Source organism: Cupressus sempervirens, chromosome 3 (genome assembly GCF_028749045.1).
Source record: "Cupressus sempervirens isolate cs-2001-9-10 chromosome 3, ASM2874904v1, whole genome shotgun sequence".
Lineage (NCBI taxonomy): Eukaryota > Viridiplantae > Streptophyta > Pinopsida > Cupressales > Cupressaceae > Cupressus > Cupressus sempervirens.
The window spans coordinates 880117740-880127429 of NC_143120.1; the positions used below are offsets into that span (position 1 = coordinate 880117740).

General features: G+C 31.7%; 1 pseudogene; it reads right to left on the bottom strand.

Moving 5' to 3' along the window:
• Positions 1-5149: 5149 nt before the first annotated feature.
• Positions 5150-9265, bottom strand: LOC149569602 (ABC transporter G family member 11-like; annotated as a pseudogene).
• Between the last annotated feature and the right edge of the window lie 425 nt (positions 9266-9690).

Consider the following 9690-nt stretch of genomic DNA (forward strand, 5'->3'; position numbering starts at 1 on the left):
AAGAAAGGGGAGTAGTAAACATAGGAGTTAGGCTCTGCCTTGATTTGTGCATAAGAAAGAGAGGGAAATCAAGGATGACATGTTAGATCCTACCACTATTTTTCCTAGGAAAGAGACAGGAAAATTGAACCAAGTGTGTGCAAAGTGCAAGTGTACAATGTAAACACACTAAAGAGGAGGTAAAAAATCACTAAATTGATGTGCTTCTAGTTTTGGATGATATATATAGATACTATTAGAATTATTAATCTTTCCTTGGTTGTATTTATTTATTAAATGGGATAAACCAAGGTATATCTTATATTGTTTGTCCTCTAGTAAACATGTGAGGACATGTCATTTACTTGTTCCCTTGTCCATGTGTGAGGACAACTCATTTCTTGTAATTCCTTATTTTATACTCCTTAAGAGGATCTTGATACTTTACACACACTTATTATGAATGATGACATTCATAGAAATGGGAGTTATACATGCATCTCCATTATCATATCTATAAGAGAGATGCCTCTATCTTATTCTTTCACTCTTCCTCACATTATCTTGATGTTATTATAATGGGCTATTTTCTCCACCTTCTTTCTCTCTCCTTTCTTAGGGCTTTTGCCTTCCATTCATAATTTTACACAAGGGGTTTTCTTTTCTTTCCCCTTTCAAAATATCTTGTCTCCATTCTTGTTGCTCCATTGGGAAGCTCATTTGATTTATGGTAAATATCTTCACTTCAATCTCTCTTGGATGTTTCATTAGCATTCATTTTACTCGATTTCTTACATGGTATCGGAGCTGAATAATTCTTGTTTTGAGCCTGTTTAAAGGTTTCCATTTGGATATCTTTGTTGAGAGAGAAGAAAGAAGTTTCATTATTTTTTCTAATCCTCTATTTCAAGTTTCTTAATATTATTTTGTGTACTAACCTCATTTGGAAAGCTCGTTGCCAAAGAATTATTCTTTTATCATCTAACCTATTCTTTTTCTTGTTTTGGAAGGCTTGCCCCCAAACAAAGAGAAAAATTTCTCTACTTTTCATTTCTCTAACATCATTATTTCCAAGTTTTATTTTATTTTATCAAAGTTTCATTAACAAAATTTTATTCTATTAAAATTTTCACTGTCAAATAACAATAAGGTTTTGTTCTTCCAAAAATTTTAGAATGGTATTCTTACTAAAAGAATTTTGCCACTTATTTTATTACAAAATTTAATTTCTATACTTGTAGGTTTCTTTGAGAAGAAAAAAAAGAAAAATTATTCTATACCTTGCTTTCTTATTTGCAGATTTAATCATATCGTTTTTAAACCATTCTAATATTCTTTGATTACTGTATCATCTTCATTATTTTATTTAAATAACAATCTCCACTGTTTGTTTTCACAATACAAAATCTTTATACAATTATTTTAAAATTCTTGTGTTGTCTCAAATTTAGTCCACCCTACCTTTAAAAATAAATTAAAATATTTGGAAAACCTTGGGTGGAGTAATATCTTCATATCAAATATTAGACTCGTGACCACCCTTAAACATCACACACTAAGGAAGAAATTAAGCTTAGAAAATTTACTCAACTTAAACTATTTAACACTTTTAGTTTAACAATAATGCCTTAGAGTGTGATATTTAAGCCATCCTAGACTTCATATGCATGGGACTTTTCATCTTCACTCCAAGTGCGATCTTTCGTCTTCTATTTTGCCCTACTTTACCTTCATTTTTTTTAGTTCATTGTCTCTCATACGTCTCACGAGTTTAATAAAATTTTTTATCTTTCCAATTGTATTTGAACTATAGAAAATATTTCTTCCTTAGCAAGTATTTTTTAAAAGCATATAATTATTGATTTGTTTGCAACATCTATCTATAAGTAGGCTTTGCATTTAAAACTATTATTAGCTATTGCTATCTCAATAACTATTTGTTTCAAAACCTTGTAGCATCTCATTCTCCTTCACTCTATTATAATTTGGCTAATAATTTTCAAATTTTTCTTTATAGTGATAATTATTTCCTTTTTCATAGTTATAGTAAAAAGAACTTATTTTAATAAGAAGAGGTTTTTCCAATAGTTATAATAAACTCCTTCAAGACATTGGACACATGCCTTGCCTATTTCCCTTGGTTCCTTCAGGATGGGCTTGCACCAACTTTGGATCCAAGTCGAACACCATATTGCTAGAGAGGATCAAGTTTGTAAACTTTATATCTTAGAAGAGGTAGAATCTGAGACCCATTTCCTTTTCAGATGCCCCATATACTACAAGATTAGAGGGAGTTTTATTGTCTATTTAGAGATTGCAGATCCCTCTAAGATTTCTTCAGGTACACAAATTAGCATTGCATTGCACTCTATCTCTGTGAGTCCTTATAGCTTTGCAACCATACTTTACAACTATCATTCCCCATGACTCAGACCTAGGCACAGATTATCATGACCTTCTTCTCTCCCTTAGCTTTGGCTTAGGGTGTGAAGTGATTGTTCATTTCCCCTAACACGGGCCATTCTAGATTAGTGAGACCCCGCAGTGGACCTCTACACTAGTGACACTCCTCTTGTAGCACTCAACTACACCACATGGCCCTGGTAGCCACTAGACATATCAATCGTTGTAAGATTTTTTCCCTTTGAAGATGGATACCTAATATTTTTCATGATGTCTCCTGCTGTCTTCTTCATTTATTGTGCTTTTCTTTTGTGGACACTATTTGGTGCTCTATTTGTCCACTATCTTCTTGGTTGTAAGCTTCTAGTCCCATAGACCCAAGTTGTGGTCTTTTGTTAGACATTAATAAAATTATCCTATCTATCTATCTTATCGTATCTTCTGTTTGTTTTCCAATGATACTAGTTTGTTCAAATTCATTTTTTATTAATCTTTATTAGATTAAAACTATCATTTCTTTCATTCTTTTTCCTAATTTAATCATTCTACCTTTTTTCTACTATCATTCAAATCTCTAGTCCAATTAATTATTCCTTTAACTCCATTTTATTACTGTACTCTATTATTGCAACGTGTCCATTATCAACATTTTTTTTTACAATTATATTCATGCTTTAATTATTTCTTTATCTTCCCATCATTCTTTGTAGCATTTAAATTTAGAGACTAGCTATCCTCTAAAAAAAGCATCAATGCCTAAGTGTTACATACCATACATAACACAACTACTTTGCACTGGTCATGGGGTGTCAAATGCTTTGATGTCTAATGTGACACCTCCACTTTTCTCGATATCATCTTTTTTGACATCCTTAACTGTAGAAAATATTGACCACATGCTGACTGTTAATCATAGTACCTTTCCCATTCGTATCTTGAGTCCAAATTGCGTCATCCTAACTATAGTTAGGTAACTATAGTAAAAATTTCCTTAACTTTGACTAGTAGGTTATCACATGTGTAGGGTTTCTTGGAGTGAAAGTTTCCCTAAAGATCCTCTTGCAAAAGCTTCATTCATTCACTTATCTTTTCTCTTCGCAGCTAAAGCTAAACATATTTTTGGGCATCACGTAGTAGTCTAGAACAAATCAAGTAAATAGCATTGAGAAGAATGTGAATGAGCATTAAATCAACAAAATATTGTTGCCCAATTTGTCTGCCATGCTACTTTTCATTTTTTGGTCTGAGAATTGTTGAATATATTGTTGTTTTGATAAATATTTTTTTGTCATTGATTTGATAAACAATTTTTCTAGTAGGCGTAGATTGTCTTTTTTTAAATGAAATCTTGCATGTAGGGTTTATTCTATTTTAAAAGGTAGGGTTTCTTCTTCTTTTTTCTCTTAATATATTACTCCCCTAGCATTGTAGTTGTCACCTTTTTTATTTTCTTTATCTTAGTTCTTTGAGGCATCCTTTCAAATCTAAGCTTCAAAACCTAAACAAACACTCAGTCACAAAATAAGTATGATTATTTTGTTCCTTCAATAATAGAGCACAATTCACTATCCCTTAAATAGGAAAATGAAAATACTAAAAAATACAACAAACAATTTCGATCTTCTACTTCACTAGATGAAGAATTTTCAGTAAAAAATGTGTCTTGTGAGTACTACATATAGCACTTGCTCAAATAAACCTGACTAACAATAATGTTTCCACAAACATCCCTGAGCATCTGCACAACTACAGACATACAAGTACCACAATCCATTAAAGACAAGTCCCCCTCACACTACACAAGTTGATGGACATACCCCATCTTCGAATCCCCTGAATTCGACAACCAGAAGCCATTCCCATCAAAGTTCTACTAAATATGCCTTTAATCCATAAAATATCATCACCTTTTTTCAAAAGTATATGCAAAGTACTATTTATTGGTATAACAACACCAATAATTGTCTCATAAAAGATGTGTGTACGAGATCTTCTTTGAAGATCCCTCAATTTTAGGTATTGATCAAGTAGTCTTTAAATGGAATTTTTGATAGCTTTTACAGAGACGAGGCGATGCCAATAGAGGAATGAGAAAAAACATAATTCTTCATCTTCCAGGTAATCTACTTATCAAATCTATATTTGGAAATCATGAATACTCTCTACAAACTATATATATATATATATATACATGGTTTCTTTTTTAAAAATTTAGTACTATTTTATTAATCTTTTTATAGAATTAGAATCAAGTGAAAGGTAGTATATATCCTATCTCAAAGATTTAGAGGATCTAAAGAGGGCCATTAAATTTGGAGAAACTAAACTTGTTGAAATTGGTTCTTCAATTTTTTTAATCATGATATTCTTGAAATGCACTTAAAATCTTGATCAGCACAACATAGTCAAGATGATCCTGATAAATATGAATAAATAGACACCACAAAATGAATATTTCTAATGGCTAATAGTGATATAGCCTATGATACGAGAGGTTAGGCCATGGGTATTAGTTGTTTAGTTAAATTTTCTCTCAAGTCTTGAAACATATCTTTCTTTCCTTACTTTCCTTCTCTTTCCTAATGATGCACCATAGAATATGACATAAAATAATACTAAAAAACATGCACAATTAAATCTAGAAATTAGATTCCATATTAGTTTAGTCTTGTCCAACTTTATAATGGAAGATCTTTTGATCTTATTTCCTTGATATTTTTCCTCAAGAACAAAAAAAATATAGAAATCAAGAATATAAAGTAATTACCTAAATTCCAACACCAATGATAATACCAATGAGGAAGTTAGGCACAACACTAGCTATGGCCATCATGAGACTTTCCACTGCTATAACACTTGCATATAGGCACAACACAAAAAAGGCATAGTGGCTGAACCCAAGATGTAGCCTAACGATGTAATAACAAACTATCCCTGATATTATTGATATCATAAGCAAATATGGCATTTTTGATAGAGTATTTCCCACCATGAAAGCCACAACTCCATAATGACCATTAATCCTTTTTCAATGAAATACCTACATCACACAATAAAAGTAACAATTTCATTTAGAATCATGAAATTTCCACAATCCATAATGATCTAGCTGAAGATAATTCCATTTAGTTCAGCCAAGAGATGAAATCCTTAAAGCTTTAATCTTTAGAAGATGAATTTACCTTCATATCTACAACAAAATATGGGAAGCCTCCAATAGACATGAAAGTAATGAAGCCAAAAATGAAGGAAACACTAGCTCCTTTGGTCTGAACACATGTTTAAGTGAAAATTTTGAGTAGCACAAAAAATATGTCCATAAAAATCTCATGGGTAACATTAAAATGAAGTCTTACTAGTATGGAATTATAGGATGTACCAACATTCAAGTAGGATGTTCCAATACAAATTGTAAGAAAAATGTAGATGACAAGCCTGAGCCAATAATACCCAGCATCTCTGCTCATATTAATAAATGAACTATGCATTAAAATGTAACACTGCATCAAGAAACTAGCTTGGGTTCCCCATGAATCCAACATCATTCCTCTTTCCAAATCAAAACCTCAAATCACAAAATTCTTCTACCAATTAATTTCCTTCAATATCATAGTAATATGATTCAAAATAAGAGAGCTTATAATTTGTGATATTTCATGTACTCTGGCATGTGTTGCCTAATGATGCTCGGAGTGTTGGAACTTCTCCATGAGAGTTTGGGTAGTTTGGCTTGTTGCAATTTTATCAAAAGGGTCATATGATCTCTCTATCTAATCACATGAACAAAAGCTTAATCTTCATGAAACAAACACCTTTCAATGAATTGTAATATTCACAACTTCAAATTAAGATCCAAGATGTAGAAAGTACCTACAGTCTCATTGATCCTTTCAGTGTAGCTTCACTTTGTTAAAGTCTGAGTTAATACATCTCAAACAGTGATAAGATGGGTTCTAGAAAGGTGGGAAAGGATATCCTACTTTCTCAAAAAACTACAAACATCACAACAATTCTAATTTGTGAGAATCCATGAATCTAGTTCAAATCAACATTCAATACCAGAGGAATCATCAATCAGTGTAGCAATTTTTATAATGGGGAATTTCATATGAAGGGTATTAAATAAGCACATTTCATCTAGGGAAAAATATATATTTAAAAATAATATTTTTAGTTGTCTAAATTTGTTGTATTTGTTACTATTTTTTTTATGCTCAAACCTTAGCTAGGTCACCACTCTACAAGTTTGAGTGTTCTCTAGATGCTTTTTCCTTGTTAATATGTGTGCTATTATTTCATAAATGATAAGTAGTTTTGATTTATATAATATAAATAATTTTTAGATAATATTAAGAGTATTTACTTATGTAACATAAGTATGTATATAAAGAACAACATAAGTATATATATAAAGAACAGTTTCAGTAATATGACTATTGACCATCATTGATAATATTGTTAGATTGTTTTGATTCATTTCAAATAGTTTATAGAATTGACTTTCATCTTGTCATTTCTAGGTGAAAAGGAAATATAATTTGATAAATGAGGGAAGCTATTGTATAGTGCAATGGGCCTTGTAGTTTTAGCAATATAGAAAAATTTAATATCCATTGAATGTATCTACCAATGACCTTAATTGTCCATAGAAATTTCCAAACATTCATTTGTGATGGAAGTCTCTTATTCTTCAACTACACTCTGATCTAGCTTTAACTCCTCTAAAACTTCAAAAAATCTTGTTCCTAGACTAGTAGCAGTAACTCAAACATTCTTAAATACAATAACCTACCATCTAACTAAGCCTGGTGACAATAACTCGAGAATTATTAAATATCGAAACCAACCATTATAGCAAAGCAAGCTTACCTCGCATGCCTAAGATGCCTTGCCAAAGTAAACAGTTTTCCCTCTAGAGAGAAAGTAGAGACTATCAAAGAGTTCAAACAACTCATTGCTTGTTTGATGAACTGAAGCTATAACAATATGCCCATCCCTGGCCAAACTTCTTAATGTTTGGGTTTAAAAATGTAGATGTGTTGTAATTAACAATTCACCACATATCAATACATGTAGTTTTGAATTAGTGATAATCAATAGTCTACCCAATTAGTCATAACCATTAGTAGTTAGTATTATGTGGTCTACAAAGAACAATATATTCATTAATGGAGTATTATGTGGTCTATGAGGAACAATAAAAAGTCATTAAAACTATCTCTAATGTTATTTTGGATTCAGGATCTACCACTAATTAAGAATTAGAGTGACTAATTCTTACCTGTCTAAACCACTTGTTGGTTCATCCAGAAACAACAACCTTGGCCTCACAAGGATTTCAAAGCCAAAACTAACTCTTCTCTTTTCTCCGCCACTAATTCACCTAAAGTGCCAATTTCCAATGGGAGTGTTGGCTTATTCTTGAAGACCCATTTCAACAAGTGTAGACTCCACTAGTATTGATTTCTCTAACCAAGGCATCTTATCAGGGAGTTTCAAATAAGTAGAGTATGCTATAGTCTCCCTCATGGTTAAGATCCCAATTAGAGTATCAACTTGAGTTACATATGCCTACACCAAACATAGGAGAGAGAAAACTATTTAACATCAAACATCAACAATTCACCCAAAAATAACCCAGCCCTTATTAAGTATTATTAATGAGCAACCAATGATTAAATCATACTTCTCTAAAGGAGAGCCTTTGCTTGTGGTTGTTTAGCTTGATAGATCTAGACTGAAATTCATTAGTTTCCAATCTACTTGATTTCTACAAACAAATCAAAAATGTAAAAGGAATCATCAATAGTACATTATGCAACAAAATTCCATCAAGAATGCAGCTCTATATAGATAGATAAAAATCTGAATAAGTTTAAATATAGATAGATATAAAAGATTGGATGAACTCCATATTTAATGTTGTAAGAAATTAAGCAATAGTTCTAGTATGTTCAATTTAAAAACCAGCATCACAAAAAAATTAGGATTTGCAGGGTGTTGAATATATCAGGAAGTTGTGTTTAGTAATAGTCCTGTTATATTATTGGAGACTGTATAGGATGTTAAAAGTAAGTGAAAAATTAAAAGAAATCAATGATTCACTTCAGACACCCTACATATTGGAAATAGTGAAGTTTTCTATGGATATGAAAGAGGTGCCCTACAATAGGGAAAGAGTAGATACGAAAAAGACACCGGTAAGATGTAGTGGTTTAAAAACACCCAAAAAATAGATTATCCTCTGAGTACAAAGAAAAATGTTGAAAATGTCTAATTCTTTTTATTTCCTTTCTTGGGTGAGCAAGGTTGTTGTGCAAAAGACTTCTCCTAGGTTTGATAGAGATGGCCATGTGATTGTGACAATTGAAGTCATTATCATTTATAGTCATTTTGACATCATATAGTTCGAATGAATGGTGTGTGGATAGTTCCATTGACTTACAATTAATTTTAGATACAAAGTAAGAAACCTAGAGTGATGGTTTTTCTATCAAGGCAAGTAGTGGGAGATGTTGCAATTTGCAAGTGTGATACTGATGTTGTTGGTGACATATTCGTTAATTGTAGTGAGGTTCAAATTTTGTATTCATTGTTGATAAATGATTAATTTTTAGGAAGATGGTACTGGTATGCATTATAGTTACAGGATATAAGTTTTTTTTGTATGGTAATATTTATATTTCTATTATGGTTATGTCTGTGTAGGGGAGGGGTCAATATAGAATTGAAAAGTTTGCACAAAGGAGGATATATTACTACCTTGTTAGAAGTTGTTCTATTGATGGGGGAAAGAAGTTTTGGGACATTGCAAGGATGAACCTGCATAGGATGGAAATTCATAATCTCCCATTTATTGAAGCACCTTGCCATGGGCGGCCATTTGTAAGGAATAGAAATTGATGCTATTACAAGTAAAAATGAATAGGATGCATCTTTAAGAGGGACAAAAGTGTTGATTACTAGATGAGGATAAGGTCTGATGCCCAAAGAAGGCATTTAAATCTATGCATATGCAAACTGTACAAGGTCTCCTCAGTTGAACTCCTTCTGGAAGAGGGTCTAGTCAATATTAAAGAGGAAATGTGTTACTACAAGAGTGATGAGTTGAGGAAGGAGAGATTGAAAAGGGTTATTGCATTGGTGAAGAGAAGAGAGATCATGGTATGATCAATTTAATATAATAGTTTGTTCTTTATGAAAAAAATTTATGCAAACATGTGAACCACTTTAGAGCATTCTACTAATATTCATTAAATGTACCATTAATAGGGCACTCCATCTTTAGCGAATATGGGTTCTTTGGAT